Below are 13,281 nucleotides of genomic sequence, written 5' to 3'. Positions count from 1 at the left end.
CCAGACCTATATCTTACATTACAGTGGAAAGTCCCAGAAGCAGACCTAGGTCACGCAGTCTGCAACAGTACTTTTCGGACCTTAAATGGTATATAACTATCTAGGCCCTTGCAAATTGGTCAAATGAACTATGCTTAATTTGTGCTACGTATGTGATGATGCCGTATCCTTTGTGGTTTTGGCTTATAAAAGCTATCACCAATGTCACATCTTTGGGCACTCAGTGACTTTGCTGGGTGCCCCCGTGCTGCACGCTAATCTGTTGTTGGTTTCTAATAAACGCTGTTATCTTACCCTTGACTGAGAACTGTTTGAGGTGGATTCATTTTTTGCTTTTATTTCAGATTCCACATTTGGTGGAGAATGCAGCTTCCAGACCACTGGCGATTTCACGGACTGGCGGCCTGGACTCCAGTTTCCATCAGGGTTCGGAGACGTGTGGATGAAGGACGATTTCCATTTGCCTTCCTCTCTCCTCCGCCTCCCTTGGAGCGCTGGGGGACTGTCTGCCCGTCTGTTGACTTCGCTTTGCCTCTGGCTCCTGCTCCCTTTTCCTTTCTCTCTCTCTCTCTCTCTCTCTCTCTCTCTCCTATGTCAAGGGTAATATGCTTGTGCCCGGGCGATATATATAAGGTCTGCTTCCCCGACTTGTGGGACACCTCCATGGCTATCATTACGCCTGTACTTATCACTTTCTTCTGTGTTCTTTTTGTGGCTCTTGTGATTTACTTTGCGGTCTGTCGTCATTCGGATGTGGACTGAGTTCCTGTTTTGTGTCTGCCCCTCGTTAGAGGATGCAGACAGGCTTTCTCCTCTGGTTCCGTGCGTAGCTCTTGATCTCTGACATTGCTGCCGCTCTCTGCCTGAATTTTTTACATGTGCATTTTTGCTCTACCGTTCAGTTCCTGGTCCGGATTCCCTCCCCACCTGGCCGGTGACAGCGCCCTTCTGCAGGTTCCCAGCACGCAGTGACTCCCTGGTGCCAGGCAGCACCTGGCTGATGGCGTGCCGAGGAGGGCGACCTACTGCACCCCCCTGTCTTGCTAGCAGAGAGTCCCCGGCCGTTGGGGGGGGGCAGGACATTCACGGATTTTTCCCGTGGACTTGAACAGAGGTCGGTACGCTTTGCCAGACTCAACAGACGCCGGTAAGTTTCCTTTGGGAGTTATGTACTCCAGTTTGGGTGGTAGCAGGTAGCTCCTCGTTTTAGAGTTGTAGCAGTTATGCTCCCCAGCTTTTGGGTGGTAGCAGTTAGCCCCTCGTTTTAGAGTTGTGGCGGTTTGGCTCCCCAGGTTCAGGTGGTGGCGGTTTTGCACCCCTGACAGCGCGCATCCTGTTTGGTACAGGTACGATATCGTGGGAGTGGCGGTCCCTGGACTGCCGCTCTTTTGGTTGCAACGGTTTCTTAGGGCGCCAGTTCTCCAGGTCCCTGTACTCAGGTCTGGGCCAAGTTGCCTCACCTCAGCGCCGCTGGACCCGGGTACCCAGTGGGGCGCTGCCTCCTACTGGACGCCTGAGGCGGTCTCCAGCTGTGCCTAGGGAATTTCCTAGGCACAGGGGGGGGGAGTATCAGTTGACCTATTTGTTGTAGTTGATCTGTTTGTTGTTGTTGATTTATTCGTGGTTGCTGATTTGTTTGTTGCTATGGGAATTCCTTGCATTTTTTTGTGTACTACATAGGCCTCTTATATATAGTGGCAAGGTTTGGTTAGGGTTCCAGAGCTTTACTAGTCTCTGTATGATGTTATCTCTTCTTTGGGTATTGTGACGCTAACACCACTAACATTTGATGCTGCTAATCTGTCTGACTGCCCCATATCAATTGTCCTGTACGCCATCGTTCAATAATAATATACAGGGCAAGTGACCCTCTGCGTCCTGTCCCCGAGACCTCTTGACGTAATAAAAGTCCCCCCGTTACTATTTTGGGATTAGCGTAAGGGCAATACACATACTCTTAGTACACAGCCTCTTTGACAGCGCTGCGCGCAGGGATGTGTTTTGTTTCATATGTTTGCCTGCACTGAATGTAGAGTTCACCACCCTGCACTATCTAGTGGATTGCCTGACAGACTCCAATTCCGCCTAGCCGTTATCCTAGCTTATGGGATAACGGAAGACTGCAAGGAGGCGGAATTACTAACCTTCCTTCCGACACTATTCTGTCACCTTTTCTTCCGTTCATGGGACGCCAGTATTTAGCACCCAGAACTATTTCTCATTCTCACTTAAAACCGCTTGGGTGAACTTGAAGTAACTGATCTGTCTGTTTGCCTGACGAATGGCTCCCTCTGCTATCACATCAGCTGGAGAGTGGCTGAGAAGAGTAGGATCACGTACGTTAACCCACTGTGGTGGTGTCTGTCCATTGTCCGGCGCGAGGCCCCCACCCATCTGTCCGGTGTGTCTGCCCTGTCCCTGTTTAGCGCTTGCACGCAACACACTGCACACTGACCTTTCACAATGGGAAATTCACTTGGTAAATATAAATTAGATAGCAGTCAGCCAGCCCCCCCCCCGAAAGACTCCACGGTGTACAATGTGGCCCTAAGCCAAGGACTTCACTCCATATTGTTTGTATACAAATGGCATGACATGACAGCTAGAAGACCGGACTTACAGTTCCCGTGTCAGGGAACGTAAGACATAAAAAATTGTTATATTTGAGACAGATGTTGAAACTAAAGGGAATGGAAGATTACGGTGTGGGACTAGTTTAGGGGAAATAGTTGCCGGAGATCAGCCGGTTCTGGTGCACTGCCTCCTGATGGATACCAAGGGTGGTCTCCAGATGTGAATAGGTGCCCACCTACTCACAACAAGGAGGGTGTTGGTGTTGGTATTGCATTATATGCATTAATTTGAAGATCTGTTATTGTATTGTGTGCATTTATTTGAAGTGCTTTTATTTAATTATAGGGTTTGTTTTGTAATACTCTAGCAACAGAGCTCTTGGACCCTGAGCTTGCACAACAAATTTTGGGCAGGCCCACTCCATCATCAGTAAGGGGTTGATAGACATCCCTTCAGTTAGATTAATGTACATGAGGGAGCACGCTTCTCCTCTGTGAGGAAGTGGGAGGCGCGCTGAAGTGTGTTTACCCTTACCAGTGCAAAGTAAATGTGTTTTTAGAGAGGATACATTGTGCGTGCTAAACACATATTTATGCACTGGTATTCTCTACCACAGGGGCACAACCCACCGAGCTGTCCCATGATGAGCAGACCTTTTGCAAATTTCTCGTGCACAAACTCATAAATAGGGAAGTTAACCAAATAGAACTTTTGACAGGATGTTTCAAAATACTGCTTCTCTTGTAACTATGGGACAGGACGCAGCCTATGCAAAGAAAAATAAGCTGTTAAGATTATGCACAGAAAAATAAAATACAATACCGTGTCTTAATGGGCTAAGGTCCTGAGGCCCACTGTGCTTCTAAGCAGAAAGCTTTGGCCCTAAGACTAACACAGAATAAGGGAACAGCCCCCCTCTCTCCATAATATAGTTGCGATGTTGTCAAAATTTACGTTCCCTGATTTCTTTCCAAGTGCCCACAACGCACCACATTGATAATGCCCCTGTGAAATGTGCCCCCTCCACCTGGGGAAAAGGAGAATAAAGTGGCATCTCATGTCCTTTACCAACGACTTTCTGAAATTACGTGTAGAACAAAGAAGAGGGTACATAGAACTAAGGAGACAGGAAGGGAGACAAATAGGTGGAAGGGAACGCCTGATACTTTTATAGAGTAGATAGAGTGAAAAAAAAATAAAAAAATGAAGCAATAGTTACTGAGAAATGGCCAGCACGGCCTTTGATTATATGATACATTAAGGGGTTAAAGAAAACTCTTTTGGACTGGCTTTGAAATAACGATCGTGGGCTGGCCACAGATTCTGGGCATTGCGCCAAGACTACACCACACACTACAACAGTTTTCTGTGGGTATAAACAGAACTGGTTATAAAAAAAATATGTATTCTTCGCAGCGGAGAATGGAAGGAAATGCCAATTCTTAAGGGTATATTAATAAAATAGGATTGAATAACTGTTAGAAATTATTATTGTTTAAGGTTCATTTAAAGATTGATGAAGGGAAATGTTATTTTGTGTATATGCGCTTTAATAAGTTTTGGTTCAACATTTTCGGATGCAAGAACGTCAGAGAAAAGATGTGTGTCGTACGTGCCTGTTTGGTGCCTTGTCAATTGACATTGTGAGGGCCAGAGTGATGCTATCCACAGGTCCCCCACCCCATCTCCCAGAGTGATTTACAACAGGAGACATTTGCTATTTTAAAGGACAAAAGATTCCATTACATTGCGCAAAGGCTACTGAATTAAAAAGCAGGGGGAACAGAGGACCCTCCTGCCAGTTATCAGGTTATTTCCGTGCATTTATAAGTATTGTCCCTGTTTCAAGTGCTGGTTTTTCGAAGTGTGCATTTGAACATATTAGCTATTGAGCTAAAAGATGAATGATCTGGGTGGCCTGGGTTCCCATTATTAAGAACGATGTAAGTTGCTAAGATGAAAATGAAATGCCCAGGATAACACAATTAGGTCATGTTAGGTAGCTGGCTTGTTTTCCCCATTTCTCACTCCACAGACGGCAGCCTAACATATAACGTCACCATCCTCACAAGCACATATAGAATAGCACTAGGTATATTGCGCTCTTAAAGGGTTTTGCCTAATTGAATGGATCAAGGAGAAGTACTATTTTATGTATGCATCTAAAAGAAATATTGTGTATGTATATTAATGTTTTTCATTTCTAGGTTCTTCAGTCTTGCAAGATATATAACATTTTATATTGTAAGGGGAACGCGCTAAAATGCTTTTGAAAGCAGTGCATTCGCCAGGGACTACAAAGGATTGGACGAAGAGTAGTGATATTATGTTTATTTATTGTTCTTTAGTAATGAGTATATGCCAATGCAGAAGGATAGTGCGCATTGAATGACTGTGCTTCGTATTATGATGTTTTAAGGATACAATGTGTACAAATTTATTATGTCTTTTAATGTACAGGTGCAGTCTTTAGGGGTGTTAGTGAATAGGTGTCCTGTGACAAAAACCACTTGTCCCTTTTATGCCACGCAATGCGGCGACAAATTATGGCAGCAATATATATCTGCACTTAATCAGAGTACGTGGGTGCACTTTATTTCATAACTCAGCCCCTACTTAGGTCTGGCATTAACAGTGACCTTCTGTGTTTATCGAAATGTTGTCTCTTTCCCTCTCTCTCCATGAGGGGATTCCTCACACCCACAGGCCAACAAATATAACATGCACAGTTGATCAGTGGCTTCCTCCAAGCATTACTAAGACCAACGACAGTGGCTATAATAAAATGTGCAGCGCACACATCATCAATGGAATATGTATCAAAGGGCAACGCATTTATTGATGGGGAAGAAAAGACAATAGCACTGACAGGCTGCCAGTTAGCAATGGTACAAATAACAAGCAGCGAGAAGAATACTAAATATAACAGTGACTCAGTACACTCTGACCCAATTTATATTAAGAGGAAGGTAGGGGAGGATGAAAAAGAGAAATGGGCCAAAGGAGGATGTGTGCAAACAAAGGAGGGGTTATGGACAGGGCCCAATGGGAAGATATGCCTGCCCTCAGCAATGCTTCCTTCTATCACATGCCTTTTTTTCACGATCTCTCACATGTTGGCCGAGATGTCATGAATCAGACTGTTTTCCCAATGCTGGTACAACTCCAAGTTCCGCCAAATAGCAGAAAGACTTTGCAGGCAATGCACTGTTTGCGCACAATAAGATACTGGAAAGGGCACACCAACTGCACATGGTCATTTCCCACCTCCCCAAGACCATTTGAAAGCCTCCAGATGGACTTCATAGACATGTCCCTCACCCACAAGTACGAACATGTGATGGTAATTGTGTGCATGTTCAGTAAGTGGACCGAAGCATACCCAACAGAGAACTGTGATGCACATACGGTTGCCAAATGCCTCCTACAGGAACTTATCCCACGCTTTGGAATACCAGCCCTTCTGAGCTCCGACAATGGGCCAGCATTCATTTCCCACGTCATAGGGGGAATATGTAAGGGACTTGGGATCACACAGAAGTTACACTGCGCCTATCACCCTCCTGCTGCGGGCGCGGTGGAAAGGAAGAACGGGGTGTTGAAAAATAAAATTGGGAAAATGTGTGCATCAACTGAACTTTCAGGGGTAGGTGCACTACCACTAGCCCTGCTGACTATGAGGAGCACGCCAGATAGGGTAACAAAGCCCAGCCCAGCAAATAATATTTGGCCACCCCATGAACATTGCAGGCCATATGTCCACAGCTCCACTATCATTAACAGACTACCTGCTTTTATGTTACTGCAAGAAATTAACAGAGACCTTACGTTATCTTCACCACCAGGTACTGCAGGCTCTTCCAGAGGCAACAACTCCACTGCCACATGACCTGTAGCCTGGTGACTGGATCTGGGTAAAAGCCCACACCCAACGGCACTGCTTCCAGCCAAGGTGGAAGGGACGTCACCAGATCATCCTCAGCACAGTAACAGCAGTGAAGTGCCAAAGGCTGACATCCTGGATCCACAGCTCCAAAGCAGACGGACCAGACAGCAGAGAATAAGCTGAGGCACCTCGCAGGTACAACCTTCGATCCACCACTCAAGACAAGAACAACAGGAGATAGAGGCAGACACCTGCTCGGGGCAGGCTAGGCCTCCAACAGAAAACAGAAGACACCAGAGGCAGTAACCTACTGCGCACAACAAGCCCAGGCCTCTGGGTATCATCACTCCAAAGACGTCTGTACCAGCTACTTTCCAAGGGAGTGCCAACTGTCATGTGCTAGTAACCTCTGACAGTACACCATCAAGGCACCAACGTTTTCTTCTAAATGGTTGACTGGTGTCTGCACCAATAGACCCCCAGGAGGTGCATCACCCGCTAGTTAGATATCAAAAACAAGGCTTTGGAACATCAAAGAACTGAATTGAACACTTGGTTAAGGGTATGTAACTACCTAAGTACACACCAATTACGACAAATGCCAGCAACAAGATCTGGAAGGCTTAGATCTATACAAGTGAGGGTAGAAGAGTATCAACTAATAATTCGTATTAGGTTATTGTGTCCTGGAATAAAATTAAATAGTGTGCTGGAACTAACTGTGCCAAATACTCCGATATTGAGTGTGTTAAGAGACCTGATCTTGCAAGACATCTTGTTCCCCACTTTTTTGGACATCAAACAATAGCACAAGAAATAGCAGACATTTGACTTGACATTTTGGATTGCGTGATTTATGCAATAGAAGAGATCTGATCTGGTCTTATCAGAGACATTAACTAAAAAGTGAAAGAAAGGAACAATGCCCAGTACAAGAAGAAGGGACAGAACATGGCCATCAGTGTTAGGAGCCATATTGACACCAGTCCCATGGAAAAAAGTGACTGCACTGATAATAATATTTGAAAAAAAAAAACAATTGAAATACTGTTCATCAATGGCCGGCAGGGAGGTGGGGGGTTAGAAGATAGTGATTTGGTATCAGATGGGGCAATGTAGAAGCCATCTTTTTTGTATGATACCAAATGCTGTAAGCTTCTAGGCCCTGCTAAGTTGACATGGAGAGCAGTGCACAAAATGCCTGTACTTTACCATTCGCTTCAGAGACACAGCTTTTGTAACACACAGTTCGATCAAGAATAATACAGAAGATGCTCATGTAGACACAGACATTTCAGCATAGCACATTTTGTAATATGTCTGGGACATTCTATTATGTTGCAACTATTAACTGAAAAAGCACCAGACCTATATCTTACATTACAGTGGAAAGTCCCAGAAGCAGACCTAGGTCACGCAGTCTGCAACAGTACTTTTCGGACCTTAAATGGTATATAACTATCTAGGCCCTTGCAAATTGGTCAAATGAACTATGCTTAATTTGTGCTACGTATGTGATGATGCCGTATCCTTTGTGGTTTTGGCTTATAAAAGCTATCACCAATGTCACATCTTTGGGCACTCAGTGACTTTGCTGGGTGCCCCCGTGCTGCACGCTAATCTGTTGTTGGTTTCTAATAAACGCTGTTATCTTACCCTTGACTGAGAACTGTTTGAGGTGGATTCATTTTTTGCTTTTATTTCAGATTCCACACATTCACATATAAGTATATAATAAGTGTATACTACAGTCTTAAATGCTCGACCTAAAAAACATAGGTGGTATATCTTTCTCTGTTCAAGCAGCCAAACTATGGAATTCATTACCCCCAAACATAAGAGTCACAGATAACTATCTTGTCTTCAGAAGACTACTCAAGAGTTGGCTCTTTCCTACATGACCACCACTCTTAAACACAAATGCACAACATATGCCTGTCCATGTTCATATTTATAATTTGATTATATGTATGTATTTAGATATGTGCATTTCTATGTACGAAAATATATGCTACTTATGTTTTAAAAAATACATAAATGACTCATGGTAAACATCAAAGCTCCCTACAAAACAAGAGTGCGGGCACTCATGGGGTCAAACTATTCAATTTTAATCATCCAGCAGGCGAACACGTTTCGGCGGTCTGCCTTTTTCAATGCTTGCTGTAATGAGAAACAACTTACATAAGTCCTTTTCAATTCATCAAGCTGCACTCCCAGAGGCGGAGTATCAATAGACATAAATAGAAGAATTTGCCATCTGAGTTCGATACTCCTTTTGTGGCCGACATATTGACATACCTAGTCGACTATAGACACCAAATGGTAGTCTTTGTGTTAAGTGGGTAGTGTGGGAAAACATCCCCACAAATACACTGTTGTTTTACTGGCATTTACCAAAAGATTTACAGCAAGCATTGAAAAAGGCAGACTGCCGAAACGCGTTTGCCTGCTGGATGATTACAATTGAACAGTTTGACCCTGTGAGTGCCCGCACTCTTGTTTTTAGGGGTCTCTGTTTATTTAATTTATCTATCACAATATGTAAATATGATCAGAACCATTGTATCTATAAGTGATTCACTGTTGAAATATTGAGGAAAATATAAAGATAAGAAAAGTATAAAAAGGCACCAATAGATTATTTTTCTGGGACAGCAACACCTGAAAGTCTGAATTTCTATCTATCCTTACATGCACAAATGGAAGTTTATGCAATACAATTTTATATCTCTTTATTATTTCCCTTAGACATGTATACCTTTTTTATGTAGTTATGTGTCTATATATTTATCATTTTACTGCTACCGTAGAAAAAAAGAAAGAAAAAACCTTTCTATTCCCTCTAATATATATATAACCTACTGCCAGTCTCCAGTAAGTAGTGTGGAAATAGGGATTTTTATTGTCGGTTATGTCCCCTATCTTGGACCCCAACGGTTTCATGTATAAGTCACAAGTACATGTATGTTCCCTCCAGTTCCAGTTATGAAGACGCAAATACATGTGCGTCCACCGTCAACATGTCCTCTTTCAGATCCGCCATGAATGGGCCGGATATTCTATTCCTAAGTATAAAAGGCCACCGGCTTTATATGGTTCACTTCCCACATTTCTACAGATTCAGGCGAGTAGGCCCTGATTCTGCCACCAAGCCTTTTCTTGCCTTCTGCCTCTGAAAGCTCCAGTCTGAGCCTGCATCTGTGACCATGAACTTTGTCTTACTCCCTGCGCGGCTAACGGTGCCTGATCCAGCCCGTCGCCTGCCAAAAACTGTATTTCACCTTCGAGATTATCTCCTTCGCTCCTCATCCGATGCATTCCTTTCTAGCAGTTTAAGTAAACATTCCTCCAGCTACCGTGCAAAGGGGCCAGGCCTCGCTGCCCTCATGCAAGTAATTCATAGCCCTGTTACCATGGAATATTCCTACCCCCTCGCATCTAGTGTAGACACTTAGACGCTTGTACACGCACTAACAGTCAGTATAGTCAGTATAGAATAAGATTCTATCCTAAGAGACCTCTCTTTTTGGATAACACAGTTCTTTAAACATAGGATATTAGATATGATTTGGGATTAGGTTGACATAACCCCAGACTTTTGTCTCCACATGTAGAGCTAAATGTCAAGTCCCATTCTCCCCCTAGTTGCACGTCAACTCACACGTCATGCTGCTGCGCGCGCATCTCTGCCAAGTATTCTTGCTGACATTGCGAAATTCTTTCATGGAACCACCCGTTTGTGACATCATACCTAATGACGTTCTTTAGTTACGCCTAGTTACACCCATTTTAGTTACGCATGTATGCCTTTATCTCTGTTATCAACTGTTACGCCTCCTGCATCTGTTTTACTGTAATGCCTTTTCTATAAAAATGATTACCTGTCAATAATATATGTTCCTTCCTTCCTGAACTTTCGTGGTGATGGAATAGAAGGCCCATAATTCGAATTATGTTCCTTTGTATAGGAATAAAGCCCGTTCCAAACCTCTAATACCACGGATTCTGCCTCTTATTTTATTGAGCTATTCTTATTAATGTTCCGCATCAAATTAAGTTCCGGTAATTAAATTATTTACCACAGTAGTTATAGTTCGGTCTGCTTTTCCATAGACAGAGTGCTTTTTGGTTTGTTAATAACTTTGTCCCCGTCTGACGAATCTTCATGAAACTTTCCCCAAAAAAATGTCATTCACCTCAGCTCCTTCTTGGAACGTTTCAGGGTGGCCCGTTCAGCAGGGGCCAAGAAAGGGGGGGGGGGGGGGTACAATCACCATGCATTTACGATACACTACTTTAAGGCAGGCTTTAACAAAAACTGCTGAACGGAATTACACAAAATTCCGTAGGAAGCTAGATCTTGGTCTGCAGATAATGCTTTTTGTAATGTGGTGTAAATCTGTTCTGTTTTGTTTTTTTAGATAGTAAGGGCCAAACATAGTTGTATTTTAGCAGCTGTGCTCTCAAGAGTCCTGTAGGCGTTGTGCAAGATCGCTAATTCAAAAATGGAGCCCTGTTGGAGAGGCCTGTTTATCAGACTCTACTACTTATGCTCATTGGTTTGAGAAGAGTTCTGAGTAGAGTTAAGGTTCATCCAAACACCCTACTTCGCACACCCATCATCTGAGATAGAGGTCTGAAAGGAGAGCCCAGTCCCTCCTCCCACACTACTATGCACACCCATCATCTGAGAGAGAGGCCTGAAAGAAGCCCATTCCTTCCCAAACTCTACTACGGACAACCATCATTGCAGAGAGGGGTCTCAGCAGAGAGGTCAGTCCCTCCACACACCCTACTAAGCAGACCCGTCATCTGAAAGAGGTTTTGAATGAGGGGCCAGTCCCTCTCCCCTCACTACTACAAACACCTGTCATTTGAGAGAGAGGTCTAAAATGAGAGGCCAGTTCATCCACTTACCCTACTATTCTTACCAGTCATCTGAGATTGAGGTCTCAAAAGAGAGGCCAGTCCATCCACACCCTACAACGCACACCTGTCATGTGAGAAAGGGGTCTCAAAGGAGAGGCCAGTCACGCCCCATACACCCTACTATGAACACTGGTCAGCTGAGAGAAAGGTCTCAAAGGGGTGAGCAGGCCCTTCCCACTCACTACTACACACACCTGTTATTTGACAGAAAGGTCTCAATGGAGGTGGGGTTGGCTGCAAGCCCTGCAGGCAATCACCTGCTACATATGGCCGAAGGCTGTGTGCTGCAGGAGTTGCATTTATGTAAGGTAATTAGTATTACTTTACATTTAAAAATCTAGAAATTCACTGAAAAAACAAAGGTTAAAGTAACATTATAGTTATGTGTGATAAAAGGATTTTTTTATTTTTTTTAAAAACCCTTAGAAATTCACTAAAAGAAAACAGAGGTTAAAGTAACATAATAGTTGGGTGAATATTCCAGTGATACATTTAAGTTTTGAACCAAAATAAACAGAAATTCACCAGCTACTAGCGCTAACTATAACCTGGGCCCCCACCATACATTTCTTATGACCTCACATATGGAATCACTCATGACATGTTCTATGACATCATTTATGACATCATTAATGACATCTCAAACGACAGAATTGACGACAGACTCAGTCTGTTTTCAATCATCGATTGTTGTAGGTTTCTAAAAATGACCTTAAACGTGCCCTGGGCTTCCTTTAGATTGTCTGTTAATGGGAAGACGATCTGGTGCCATCTACATAATTTTGGAATCGCATCGAAGATCACATAACAGCAGATGCTGCAGGCTGGAAGCATACGTCTACAACAGGGGTGAGAGGACAGAGCCTTGCAGGACCCACACAGGACTGGCCTAGCTAAAGATAGGGACTGGCCACTTTTACTTGGGCCTATCTGTCCAACAGGAAGAAAGAGAACCATCTACCATGTGTGGTTGAGGGAATTTTGAGGCACTGCTCCCTATGATGGGCCAAGTCTGCCCGTTGCGAAGCCTGTACTACTGATGTGCTGTCTGTACTGTGAGTATTCCATGTGTCAGTAAAGTTTGCTCTGCTGCTGCCTGTGCTGTACTAGTTTTCTTTGTAAGGGAAACATGCACTGCTTGCGCCTGTGCTGCTGCTGTTCCGAGTGAGTCACTTGCACGGCGGCTGGAGCCTCGATGGTGCTGTGCCTCTGATGGAGGGAGTCAAGTACTCCTGCACTGGGCTGTGCCTGTTCTGTGTGTGAGTGTCAAGATCCTGCTTCTGCTGATTGTGCTATGCCTGTATCAGCAAGTATTCCCATATCAGGGGTGACACCTTCAGCAAGCACCGGCTAATTCAGCCAGTAGCACCTTGCAGAGTGGGACTTCCAGTTTTTGTTTTGGATACTGTAAGCATGGGCTCCAAAATAGCATGTGCCTGTGTGTAAGGCTTGCATTGCTGATGAAATGTCAGCTGTAATTAGTCCGCTGTGTGTGGGGGTGGTGAGTGGTCTACAGTGCTTTATGATCTACTTCTTCTCCATGTGCTAGCCCACCATTGCCACTGGCTGTGCAGTGCATGTTATCCAGTGCGTGAGTGTGGTGATCGCACTGGAGTTAATTGTGGTGTACAACTCCTGTGTGGACTAGCCAACTTGACTGAACCATAGTTGCTGCATGTGCTCTACCCTGCTTGTGTGTGAGTGGAGGATGGACTGCTGCTACTATCTCTGGTGTACATGTTCTCCTGTGTGTGTGTTGAGGATGAGGGCTTGATTGCACTGCACCTGCTTGTGATATACTTATTCTGAGTGTGTGAGTGTTTGTAATGTGTGAGAGTGAAGCTTGCAAGGTCACTGCCGCTCAGTGTTGTACCTCAGAGCGAGAGAAC

At 44.2% G+C, this 13,281-nt stretch overlaps 1 long non-coding RNA gene across 1 annotated transcript; it reads left to right on the top strand.

Moving 5' to 3' along the window:
• The first annotated feature begins 214 nt into the window (after positions 1–214).
• LOC146868507 (uncharacterized) lies at positions 215–8,122 on the top strand. The gene is made up of 2 exons (XR_014962957.1): positions 215–1,147; positions 6,420–8,122. It is a non-coding gene; the product is annotated as an uncharacterized LOC146868507 (long non-coding RNA).
• The last annotated feature ends 5,159 nt before the right edge of the window (positions 8,123–13,281 follow it).

This window comes from Triturus cristatus, chromosome 1_2 (assembly GCF_964204655.1).
Source record: "Triturus cristatus chromosome 1_2, aTriCri1.1, whole genome shotgun sequence".
NCBI lineage: Eukaryota > Metazoa > Chordata > Amphibia > Caudata > Salamandridae > Triturus > Triturus cristatus.
The sequence above is the reverse complement of the archived record's forward strand: the minus strand, read 5'-3'. Positions and strand labels throughout refer to the sequence as shown.